This window comes from Cydia strobilella, chromosome Z (genome assembly GCF_947568885.1).
Source record: "Cydia strobilella chromosome Z, ilCydStro3.1, whole genome shotgun sequence".
In the NCBI taxonomy this organism is placed as follows: Eukaryota; Metazoa; Arthropoda; class Insecta; order Lepidoptera; family Tortricidae; genus Cydia; species Cydia strobilella.
Window position 1 is genome coordinate 23,692,726 of NC_086068.1, and position 13,128 is coordinate 23,705,853.

The following is a 13,128-nucleotide window of genomic DNA, read 5'->3' on the forward strand; positions in this document are numbered from 1 at the left end:
GTATCTCATGAACCGTGATAGCTATAAAGCTGAAATTTTCACAGATGATGTATTCCTGTTGCCGCTATAACAACAAATACTAAAAAGTCCGTAAGTATGGTTGGCGTGGTAGGCTAAGTACCTAAATAGAGTAAGTTTACGGCACGGCACTCGTGAGTATCCCTTCCTAGAAATGTTTTGTTAGTAGAGTATATTTAACACAAAAGATACCCGAATGGCACTGCATACTTATATTTTTTCCCCTCACTAGCTCGGAAAGCCGTCTTTTATCCTTTAAAACAAGCGGGTAAAAACGCATTTTATCCACTAGTGGGGAAAGTAATTTGACCTTGGATGGAGCGTGTTTAAGTAGCTTGACAGATAACAAAACGTAAAACGCTCATAATAATGGTTCGTTCGATATTAATTATCATTAAATAAATGGTTTGAGAATCTAATAAAAAATACCAGATTAGCTTTATTTAATGATTTTAAGTCATAAACCTTAAAATTCCATAATAAACGTTTGTTTTTTAATAATTATGTTAAATATAATTCTGAACGCACAAGTTAAGTCGATGCAATTTCAAAACGCAACATTTCATACGTCAGAAATGTCAACCTAGTCAACAAAAATTTTACTTAAATACTTCTCACGTAAAAGTACAGAATTTCCAGTTTTTTGTTATAATATCGTAAAAAAATGAGTGATTCCAGTTGATGAAGATGATCTAACGCCTGTGGATGTTGCACTTTCCTCGCTATAGTGAGGGGAAAAGTTTTGTGTTACACACGGGTGCAAATGTATTTTTCTTCTCGTGTGTTAAATTCCACACTCGCGGGTAAAATACAACTTTGCACCCTTATATAACAAATAACTATTCTAAAATTTTAGTATAACTACTGTGCTTCCGAAAGTTATGGATACAATACTTAGATACCCTTAGATACACTATCATAACAACATAATTATGATGTAGTCTTGTAGTGAATGAATAATAAAATACAAGATATTGACGCGCATTTTATTTTCGATACTATGTAGTAAATCGAATAAGGTCGAGTTTTCGCCAAACGTTTTATAAATCATGAATCACCCCGCTACCCCCGGAAAACAGAGTATAGAATTGATGCAGCGCGCAGAAGCGGGCCGATGCACCGCTGTATCCAGGGGAGCGGGCAGTTGACTTGATACATACATAATCACGTGGGCACCCACCCAACCCAACGTCCGGCGCGAGGAATAGTGCCACTGACCACTCCCATGGCCATCGACCGCAAACAAAACAACCCGAAACTTCACCCTGGACGCCTATAATTTATCACACGCTGCCAGCGATCCAACCTACTGAGAGTTATTTGGTGTTTATTATCACAGTTAGAGGTGTTTGGAGAGCCGGCGAAACGCGTGGCGTTGTTTGGTATGGCACTTGCTATTGCTACACGTGGCGACGGCCCCGGCGCCGTCTGCGCCGTCGGACGCCCACTTTAATACTAAAGCCGGCTTGTATTTTTACTATAGACAGAGAAGGTTAGGTATGGCCTGTTGCGCGGTAGATGCGGTGCCGCACAGGCGCGAGGGTAGTCCGCGATCGATGCGGCCGTCGACCTTGCGCGACGGATATACCGCGAAGCCGACGCCTCCCGACTCCCGGCACTAGGGTTGACGCTTTGACGCACTACGATACACTAATACTATTAAAACTTCCTTTATTGTCAAACAGATTTTTATTCATTACCAATACAGTAATTATTATTTCGAGATATACTGAAACTTACCTAATCAGAGTCGTACTTAAAATACTGTTTTAAAGATAAATAAAATTAATTTTATTTTGATAATTTTTAAGGTTTTAGCAAGAGAAAAGGCAATCTTGAATTTTCATACTTCAGAGGAAGAAGTAGATACCACAAGTTCAACCCCAGTTCGAACATTGATTTGACAGAGAGGAATCAGCAAATAAAAACTTTTATAAAAAAAAAGATAAACCGACTTCAAAAAGGATGAAATAAAATATGATCCTTTTTAGGGTTCCGTGTTTAAGTATATGCGTTACCAACTGATATGTTTGAAGTCGGTGCCAAGCCAAATTTTGAACCATATATTCATAGTGATTTTGGTGCAATTCGATAAAGGCTGCGGCTATATAAGTATGTACGTTGGATTGCCTAACGCAGCGTACTACGTAGGTGAACAACACGCGAACGCTAAGCAGCGCGGCACGGCGCCTTAATTAATCCTTTGATACCTATAGAAGTGTCCTACGTGGGCAATCTCTTTGCGAACGCGAACGCCATGGGCCCGCCGCGCCGCGCCGTGTCGCTTCGCTTCGCGTTCGCGACTGTTCGCCTATGTAAGACGCAGCGTTACACGACCATAATAAACGAACTTTCTGTAGGTATTTAAGAACACACCTCAGAACAGAACACACGGTTGAACCTTCTTGACGCAGTTCGTACCATGCTTGTCGGCACATTAGTGTAAATCTAATGCGTTTATTTGTCGTCGTATTTTTTAAAGAGCATTTCTTACTAATTCTTGAACAGTCCATAGCACGCAAGTGTGGGATTGGGACTGGGTTATTTTCTGTCGCTTATCCAGAGGACTACATTTCAAAATATAAAACAATTCAAGGAACCTTCATGCCAAATTTCAGCTAAAGCGGTTCAGTTATTTAGCCATGAAAAGGTAACAAAGAGGCCGACAGAATTACTTTCACGTTTATAATATTTGTACAGTTGTAATGGGATTTATATACATAAAGCTCATTATTTTTGACTGGTATTGTTACTACTTGGCTTGGCACCGACTTCAAACATATCATTTGGTAACGCATATACTTAAACACGGAACCCTAAAAAGGATCATATTTTATTTCATCCTTTTTGAAGTCGGTTTATCTTTTTTTTTATAAAAGTTTTTATTTTTCCATTTTTAGTTTTGACATTGTTAAGAGCGTGACGCATGAATGAAAAACATAATCATGTTTAACTCTAAATTCGTAAACTTTATTAAATAATCAGAATTTTCCTCGAGTCCGTCTGGGAAATCATTCCTGTCACTAAATCCATTTTCCGCCCCGCCACTGTCCCAATCCCTCAAACCCCCCGATCACTCAACCTCACAGCACATCAACCCCTGATCACTGAACCCCTCGACCCTAAACCACCAACCCCTAACCCCAGACCCCTTAACTCCTAACCCTAACCCACAATCCCTTAACTCCCAACCCCTCAGTCCCCGACCCATCAACTCACCTCCCCTCAACCCCCAAACCCCCCAAATACTAATACCCGCTACCTTCCCTCTCACACCTACCCCTCACTTCTCAGTCTCTTTGGTTGTTTCCAACACTACCTACATCAAAAATCATAATACACATACGAGGGAAGTTCCACATTTCGTCCGTAGTCTTCATCATCAGTAGCCTTACCACGAGATTGACATTGATATATTCGCTATCGTGTGCGTAACTTACTGTTTATGCATCTCGCTCGTACTGGCATATTATTAGGTTGTATACTTAGTAGAAACAATTGCTAGAAAAAATCTGTCCAAAAATTGAATTTAACAATTAAGGAGCAGGTACCAGGGCCTCATGAGTTACGAGAAGGTGTCGTTGATCAACCCGCCGGGGCGCGTACGAATAATGAAGGTATCGCGGGCCGCGGCAGCTCGTGTATCTTAGCTGTATACTTTTGGTTTGTTTACCTATATGATTCTACTTAAGTATTACTTTTGTTGACTCGTAGAAAAAGTATTGTATACAATAGTGATATAATCAAGCTTTTCTATTGTACCCAATTAAGCCCACTCAGCAAGCTTCGTGGCCTTAACATTCGACTGAAAGCTCTCCATTATATCACGATTGTTTAAAATACTATTGGTATATAGTATAATAGTAGGGCGGCAGAACAGGTTTTAGGTTACTTTTCATTAATGTCATCTCGGATATGGGTAAATATGATAACAATACATTTAGTATAATGTCCTTAACACAAATATATGAGATGACAAGCGCGAAAATGGTGGTGGTAGTTACTGTGACGTTATAAAGCCGGCAGTACAAACTTATTTACTTTTTTTCTTTTAAACATACCAAGTGGGGTAAAAAATTTAAGAACTTTGTGAGTAGATACCAATAAATACACGGTGTTACTTGAGCCACTGAAAACCTGAGACACGCCAACAGATTTTTTTTTTTTGAACTCATTTTGAGTATTTATTCTTTAATCCAATAATTATTTTAAAAAATATTCGTTGTTTAGTTTTCTTAACAATTCTATTCGACTGGTAATTAATTAACTACACAAGACGCTTCGTCGTTTTTTGACGTCAAACAATTGCTAGTTACCATCGTAAACACTGTTAACTGACCATTTGCATACCTTACTGCAACGAGATAAGGTTTACCAATGACCAGTTAAGGGTGTTGCTCATTGACAAATAACGTGTCAAATGCTAGTTATTGATATTGTTGCATTACAAACTTGTAGACTGGGCATGTAAAAATAATAAAAAAAACTACCCCCATTAAAATATAGCGCAATTGATTCTTCTATCGATTCTGAACAAACAGTTTTTAGGTTTTCAGTGGATCATGAAACACCGTGTACACTATGATATTTTCTCTCCATGGTCTAAGTAATTATTAGAAAACGTTCAAAAAATTCACAATCCAGGGTTGAATTTGAACTGCTCTAAATTGAAAATGACTGAACGGATTATTACAAATGTTATACCAAATGACTGTGAATATCCACTATATAATGCCTAAAAATAATTAACCAGATATATCAAAACATAAGAAAAGTACATCAAGTATAAAGTTACATTCTTGGAGGATATAACCCAAATGGAGACTCCTTGTCTGTAATTTTCTGTACAAAACAGTCTGCCGATTTTAGCGGGGGAGGGGCACGTCAAAAATATACGTAACTTAAAAATAGCTATGTCAGATAAACGTCAGTCCATACATTGTGTATGACCATTGATCATAGAGTTTCGGCAGAGGGGTACGCCTGTTAATGGCAGCTCCGTTTGGTTATATCCTCCAAGGTTACATTAAACTGCAACTATTATTAAAGCAATTAAAAAACCCGACTGTTTACATATAATTTTGAAATGTTATTTTTTCACTAGCTATCATTTGGTACCTACCTGTATTGCTATAGTAGTTGCTGTGAAAATTTCAACTGTCTAGCTATCACGGTTCATGAGATACAGCCTGGTGACAGACAGACGGACAGACGGACGGGCGGACAGACGGACGGGCGGACAGACGGACAGCGGAGTCTTAGTAATAGGGTCCCGTTTTTACCCTTTGGGTACGGAACCCTAAAAACAATCCCCCCCTTTTTTTCATTTGCGGGCGCCATTTTAATTTTGATGCAGTCGGGTAAATATAAAAATACTAAAAACTGTAATAGATGTCATATATTACAGAGAAAGTGACGAAGCCCTCCAGTGGTGAAGGCCGGATTCGAACCGGCGTCCGGATGGCATGGCATATAGTCGAGAAATTGGGTCCGGTTCCGCCGTGGCGAGGTGGCCTAGGGGTCATGGCGTTAGCCGCGATAGCTAAAGACCCCGGTTCGAATCCGGCCTTCACCACTGGAGGGCTTCGTCACTTTTTCTTTAATATATAGTCATACTTGTTATGAACAAAATGCTGCACTTCATGATAAAAGCAAGCCGCTCTGCACAGTGATAGTAGGGACCAAACTGAGCGATTTGACCCGCAGCAGCGGCAGTTTCACCCCTTAGGAACAGAGATGGCGCCACTTCTTTAAAAAATATTTCAAAAAATTCTACAAGCTAAACCAATGAACCGATTTAAATGTTTAATATCTCAAATGAAAGCGCATTATATACATTACTTTAAAAAAAATACTCAAAAAATATATACTCAATACTTTTGATAAAAACTGGAATTTTAAGTTTGTTTTTTTACTCGATTGATAGTTTTTACTTGATTTCTCAAAAAAATTGTATGGAATATGAATAGTTTAATGCATGTATATATTACTGAATAAATAATAAGTATTATAAAAAAACCCGACACCGATATCTCTCATACTTCTGGAAATATGAAAGTTTGAATGTGAGTGTAAATTTCTTCAAGATATATTCCAAATAATTCTACAAGCTAAACTATTCGACCGATTTTAATGTTTAATATCTCAAATAAAAGCTCATTATAAAAAGATATTCAAAAAACATATACTGAATACTTTTGGCAAAAAACGGCATCTTAAGTTTTTTTTCTTACTCGATTGATAGTTTTTACTTGATTTCATAAAAAAAAAATGAAACGAATAGTTTAATAAATATATATATAGTACTGAGTATATAAAAGTATTACAAAAAAACCCGACACCGATACCTTTCATTCTTCACGAAATATTTAAGTTCAATTATGCACGTTCTTACAAATAAATTCTTTAAAAGAAATCTTCAACCGCAGTAAGTGCACTGATTTTAATATGAAAAGTGTCATATGAAAATAAATTACCCAATTTATTTTAATAAAAAAAAATTAATAACTAAAAACTGAATAAAGTTTTTTCCTGGTGCTGAATTACAAAAAAATATAACAAATCTAAAATTAGGAATTATTTTTATTTAAAGTGACTACATTTGCCACCTACATCAGCTGCTCTCTATAAACATGCACTTCGAGCAGCTTACCAAGAGGGCCATATATGGGGAAACGCTCTGAAACCAGAAGTTTCCATACCATGTACATCTTTTTGGGGATGGACTGAGGAAAAAGAGAGTTGGACTCCGGAATGGTCGGCAGTTACCGCGATTTGGTCTCAATTAAGCCTCTTGGACCATTGTGGCTGCAAATCTGGCTGCGAAACTATGCATTGTGGGTGTCGTCGCGTCAGCTGGCCATGCACAGCCCAGTGTAAATCATGCAAATGTGGCTGTACAAATCAAAAGTAAGTTAATGTAATTTTCAATCCAGGGTTATTTTGCATGCTGACCACTAATTATAGGTCTGGCACAAAATTATAGGTTTAATGGTTATCAACTAGGCACAAAAATAATTCAACAGTAATCTACAGCAACCAGTTCATGTATGATCAGTGATTTTGTAGTATTGGAATGGTACGAGTACTTCAAAACGACTTTTCTTTTTCAGTTTTACATCTACCGGTGAACCATATAATTTGACATCACCTAATAATAATTAGTTGCCCGTTTATTTTTGTATTTAATACACTGACAATTATCTGATTCAATTCGGCTTATATGTATAAAAACTACTAAATTGACCTACTTTTATATTATACACATAGATTTAAGATTAGATCCTAAGTAAATTAATTTTTAACAAGCAGAAACGTCTGCGATCGATGCTATTAAGCTTAGAATAAATTTAAAAGTGGAAGTGTATGGATGAGGTCTTGGTGGCTCAGTTGGCAGAGCGCTGGAGTATCGATCCAGAGGCCGTGAGTTCAAGTCTCACCCAAGGCAGTAATTTTTCCACTTTTAAATTTAGATCCTAAGTATGCATGTAATATTGGTATGCCCCCACGGGGTCCATGTGGAACTACCAAGAATTTGTAATACCTATAAAACCATGGTTGCAATAAATAAATATGAACCCGAAGAGGACATTTAAGTTTTTTGTTTACAAATGTAGTCACTTTAAATAAAAATAATTCCTAATTTTAGATCTGTTATATTTTTTTTGTAATTCACCACCAGGAAAAAACTTTATTCAGTTTTTATTTATAAATTTTTTATTTATTAAAATAAATTGGGTGATTTCTTTTCATATGACACATTTCATATTAAAATCAGTGCACTTACTGCGGTTGAAGATTTCTTTTAAAGGATTTATTTGTAAGAACGTGCATAATTGAACTTAAATATTTCGTGAAGAATGAAAGGTATCGGTGTCGGGTTTTTTTGTAATACTTTTATATACTCAGTACTATATATATATATTTATTAAACTATTCATGTTCCATAATATTTTTTTTAAGAAATCAAGTAAAAACTATCAATCGAGTAAGAAAAAAAACTTAAGATGCCGTTTTTTGCCAAAAGGGTTCAGTATATGTTTTATAAGTATTTTTTATAAGTAATGTATATAATGAGCTTTTATTTGAGATATTAAACATTGAAATCGGTCAAATAGTTAAGCTTGTAGAATTTTTTGAAATATATTTTGTAGAAATTTACACTCACAATCAAACTTTTATATTTCGTGAAGTATGAGAGGTATCGGTGTCCGGTTTTTTTTATAATACTTGTTATTTATTCAGTAATATATACATGCATTAAGCTATTCATGTTCCATATATTTTTTTGAGAAACCAAGTAAAAACTATCAATCGAGTAAAAAAAAAATTAAGATGCCGTTTTTTGTCGAAAGTAATCAGTATATATTTTTTGAGTATTTTTTTAAAAGTAATGTATATAATGAGCTTTCATTTGAGATATTAAACATTTAAATCGGTTCATTGGTTTAGCTTGTAGAATTTTTTGAAATATTTTTTAAAGAAGTGGCGCCATCTCTTTTCCTAAGGGGTGAAACTTGCGCTGCTGCGGGTCAAATCGCTCAGTTTGGTCCCTACTAGCACTGTGCAAAGCGACTTGCTTTTATCATGAAGTGCAGCATCCGGGCAAAAAATGGCCATAACAAGTATGACTAATATGACATCTATTACAGTTTTTAATTTATATATCGTAGTGTGGCTACTTACTTAAAAAAACCAAACCAAAAATATTTAATAAAAATAATTTGATTTGTTCCCAAACTTGTTCATAATAATTTAAAAAAAAAACCGACTTTAATGGGGGATGCCGCTAAAAGTTCACTTATTGTTGATGGTGCAATCTTAGATTCCAGACAATGAAATGAAAAAGATAGCAACTTTTGCCTAATTATGTAGAAAAGGAGGTAAAACGACCCACTTTTCTAGTAGCATTTCGTTTTTGTAAGGGTCGCAGTTCTAACCTAACCTAACCTACTTTTCTGATAGCATTTCGTTTCTGTAAGGGTCACAGCTCTAACCAAACCTACTTTTCTGATAGCAGTTCTGTTCTGTGAGAATCGCAGTTCAAAACCCACCCACCCACCTAACCCACTTTTCTAGTAGCATTTCCGGGTCCGGGTCTGGGTCCGGATCCGAGTCCGGGTCCGTGTCCGGCTGTCCGGGTCCAAGATTGAGTCAGAGTTCGGTCCGGGTCCGGGTCCGAGTTAAGGTCCATGTTCCCACCCGGGTCCGGGTCCGAGTCCGGGTCCAAGTTTAGGTCTGGGTCCATAAGGAAGAAAACAAATCGCCCAACGTGAACTATGTGTCATTGAAGAGTTCCATTCTGATCATAATCAGCAGTTCCACTTCATCAAATGTCACTTTTTTAAATGTAATTGCGGGATTTGTTGATGAAAATACAAAAATCACTTTATGTATGCCTTTCACATTTGAGGAGTTCCCTCGGTTCCTCGTGGGTCTCATCATCAGAACTGGAGCTTGACAAAAATATGTCTTAAAAACTTAAGCTGCTTAACAAACATAAAGAACAGGACAAATCGCCAAATGTAAACTATGCGTCATTAAAGAGTTCCATTCTGATCATGATCAGCAGTTCCACTTCATCAAATGTCACTTTTAAAACGGCAATGCTGGATTTGTTGATAAAAATACAAAAATCACTATATGTATGCCTTTCACATTTGAGGAGTTCCCTCGATTCCTCATGGATCCCATCATCAGAACTCGAACTTGACAAAAATGTTTCTTGAAACCTAACTTACTTAACAAACATAACGAAGAGGACAAATCGCCAAACGTGAACTATGCGTCATTGAAGAGTTCCGTTCTGATCATCATCAGCAGTTCCACTTCATCAAATGTCACTTTTTAAATGTAAGTGCTTGATTTGTTGATGAAAATACTAAAATCACTATATGTATGCCTTTAATATTTGAGGAGTTCCCTCGATTCCTCATGGATCCCATCATCAGAACTGCTTTTTGACAAAAACGGGACCAATCTGTATGTATATACTTATAATCAAAAAAATATTTTTTAAAATCGGTCCAGAAATGACGGAGTTATGGAGTAACAAACATAAAAAAAAAACAACCGAATTGAGAACCTCCTCCTTTGAAATCTAGAAGTCGGTTAAAAAAGGGTTTTACATAAATATTATAAAAGTTACATGGTCTAGCCTTTTTAGCTGTTTTTGGCAGCATACATTAAATTTGTATTACATATTAAGACTACCTTAAATTAACTTAATTAATTACCTACTAACTAAATTAACTTAAATTAAACTAGAAAAGGATGCATAATAAGTTAACTCAGAAGGAAGGATCAGAAGGAGGGTAATGTTTTTCGAGCGTATGTATGTATATGTCCAAATAAATATTTGGCACGCCCTACCGCCCAAACGGCCAGACAGTTTTTGACATATGAGGTGTGGTTGAATTCGTCAAAATTGTGGTAGTGACATAGGCTACATAAAGTTTGAAAATAGCGCCCACAAATGAAAAAACAGGGGGAGGGGGAATGGTTTTTGTTTTCTTACTGTAGTAATATGGGTACCAAATGAAAGCACAATGAAAAATACCATTTCAAAAATAAGGTATATGTAATTAGTCGGGTTTTTAATTTGTTTTAATAATAGTTGCAGTTTAATGTAACAGAAAATTATACTTATTTATTAGGTAGCATATTTTAGTTTTATTTAAGTAATTAATTTTATTTACTCTTTATTGTCGGACTGTGTCGAGGAACGGATTTGGTAGGTACTTGGTTGGCGCCAACCCTATTACACGTTGAGCCTCCGTCGCTGTTGCCAAAATATTGTCAAGAGAAAGAAAGAAAATCCTTAGAGCATTTATAACTGGAGCCGGTTTCAATAACTAACCCCTCTGCCAAAAAAACTTGCACAATGTGCAAAAAGTTACGTAAATACAATGTCACAATCGATTACTGCTCATTTCCACAATCGCTTCGCAAGAGATCACTGGTAACTAAAAATTCCCACATGTGTTGTGAGCACATGTAATAAACGATCAACCACTTCAAGCATAGAAAAAGATGGTATCATTCCATTTGTAAGTAATTTTAGTTATTTTTATTGGTCTAATATTGTTTTTATAAAAATATTTTTCATCACACGTCAAATGAATCCATTTTTCAATCGATCTACAATTCGAACGTAAAAATAATAATAAATATAAAATGAAATAATCCAAAGGTATTCGACATAGTCGCTAATAATATTAGCATTTTTAAACAAAATTACGGAAAAATCGGCACTCCCCACGTGACTTGATATTCGTATTTTGGAATAATGAAGTTAAAAACTTAAGCTGCTTAACAAACATAAAGAACAGAGTTCCATTCTGATCATGATCAGCAGTTCCACTTCATTAAATGTCACTTTTTTAAATGGAAATGCTGGATTTGTTAATGAAAATACAAAAATCACTATATGTATGCCTTTCACATTTGAGGAGTTCCCTCGATTCCTCATGGATCCCATCATCAGAACTCGAGCTTGAGAAAAATATGTCTTGAAAACCTAACTTGCTAAACAAACGGCAAATCGCCAATGTTTGTTAAGCAACTTAAGTTTTTAAGACATATTTTTGTCAAGCTCGAGTTCTGATGATGAGACCCACGAGGAACCGAGGGAACTCCTCAAATGTGAAAGGCTTACATAAAGTGATTTTTGTATTTTCATCAACAAATCCAGCATTTACATTAAAAAAAGTGACATTTGATGAAGTGGAACTGCTGATGATGATCAGAATGGAACTCTTCAATGACACATAGTTTACGTTTGGCGATTTGTTCTCTTCCTTATGGACCCAGACTCAAACTTGGACCCGGACTCGGACCCGGACCCGGGTCTGGACATGGACCCCAACTCGGACCCGGACCCGGACCGAACTCTGACCCAAACTTGGACCCGGACAGCCGGACACGGACCCGGACTCGTATCCGGACCCAGACCCGGACCCGGAAATGCTAGTAGAAAAGTGGGTTAGGTGGGTAGGTGGGTTTTGAACTGCGATTCTCACAGAACAGAACTGCTATCAGAAAAGTAGGTTAGGTTAGAGCTGTCACCCTTACAGAAACGAAATGCTATCAGAAAAGTAGGTTAGGTTAGGTTAGAATTGCGACCCTTACAAAAACGAAATGCTACTAGAAAAATGGGTGGTTTTACCTCCTTTTCTACATAATTAGGCAAAAGATGCTGTCTTTTTTATTTCATTGTCTGGAATCTAAGAGTGCACCATCAACAATAAGTGAACTTTCAGCGGCATGCCCCATTGAAGTCGGTTTTTTTTTTCTTAAAAATTATTTAAAATGTAAACGCTTGATTTGTTGATGAAAATACTAAAATCACTATATGTATGCCTTTAACATTTAAGGAGTTCCCTCGGTTCCTCATGGATCCCATCATCAGAACTGCGTTTTGACAAAAACGGGACCTATCTGTATGTATATACTTACAATCAAAAAAATAATTTTCAAAATCGGTCGGTAGTTATGGAGTAACAAACATTTAAAAAAAAACAACCAAATTGAGAACCTCCTTCTTTTAAAATCTTGAAGTCGGTTAAAAATGTGGTTTTGATTACAGACTATGAAATTAGGAATTTTTTTTGTGGTTATTATTCTTCACTATTTTGCTAACTTCCACATATTACGTGGTTGAATATATTTTATTTAATTAACAAGTTAGGATAGAAAAAAAACCAAGAATTTAAGAAATCAACATTTTTATTTTAAACTACAATATTAACATTTTCTCTAAAGTTTACGCACAATTTTAACAATTCTGTGAATTGTGCTATAAAATACGGTCATGATATTTTTCGTATTAGGTAGCCTATATCTATATATATAAACGTAAAAGTCCTGACTAACTGACTGACTGACTGACTGACTCACTTAAATCAACGCCCAGCCCAAACCGTTGGACCTAGAGAGCTGAATTTTTCACAATAGGTAGCTTTTATGACGTTAGTATCCACTAAGAAGGGGTTTTTCAAAATTCATCCCCGAAGGGGATGAAATGAGGGTCCAGGGTTTGTATGGGGTTCAAGTTTTATTTCAAGCTATGAATTCGAACCTTGGGTAAAAGATATATTATTTTAAAATAAT

General features: G+C 36.2%; 2 protein-coding genes across 10 annotated transcripts in view; one reads left to right on the forward strand and one right to left on the reverse strand.

Annotated features, from left to right (window-relative positions):
* LOC134753714 (uncharacterized) overlaps positions 1-13,128 on the forward strand; it is a 242,851-nt gene that overhangs the window by 219,300 nt on the left and 10,423 nt on the right. The window lies entirely within an intron of this gene.
* LOC134754154 (coiled-coil domain-containing protein AGAP005037) overlaps positions 1-13,128 on the reverse strand; it is a 245,100-nt gene that overhangs the window by 206,353 nt on the left and 25,619 nt on the right. For 2 of the 9 annotated variants that reach the window (XM_063690269.1, XM_063690268.1), the window contains exon 1: positions 1,329-1,429. The exons of the other annotated variants lie outside the window; for them this stretch is intronic. The gene's annotated coding sequence lies outside the window, so the exon portion shown is untranslated. Of the gene's footprint in view, positions 1-1,328; positions 1,430-13,128 lie in introns of those variants that run through there. 9 annotated transcript variants of the gene reach the window in all.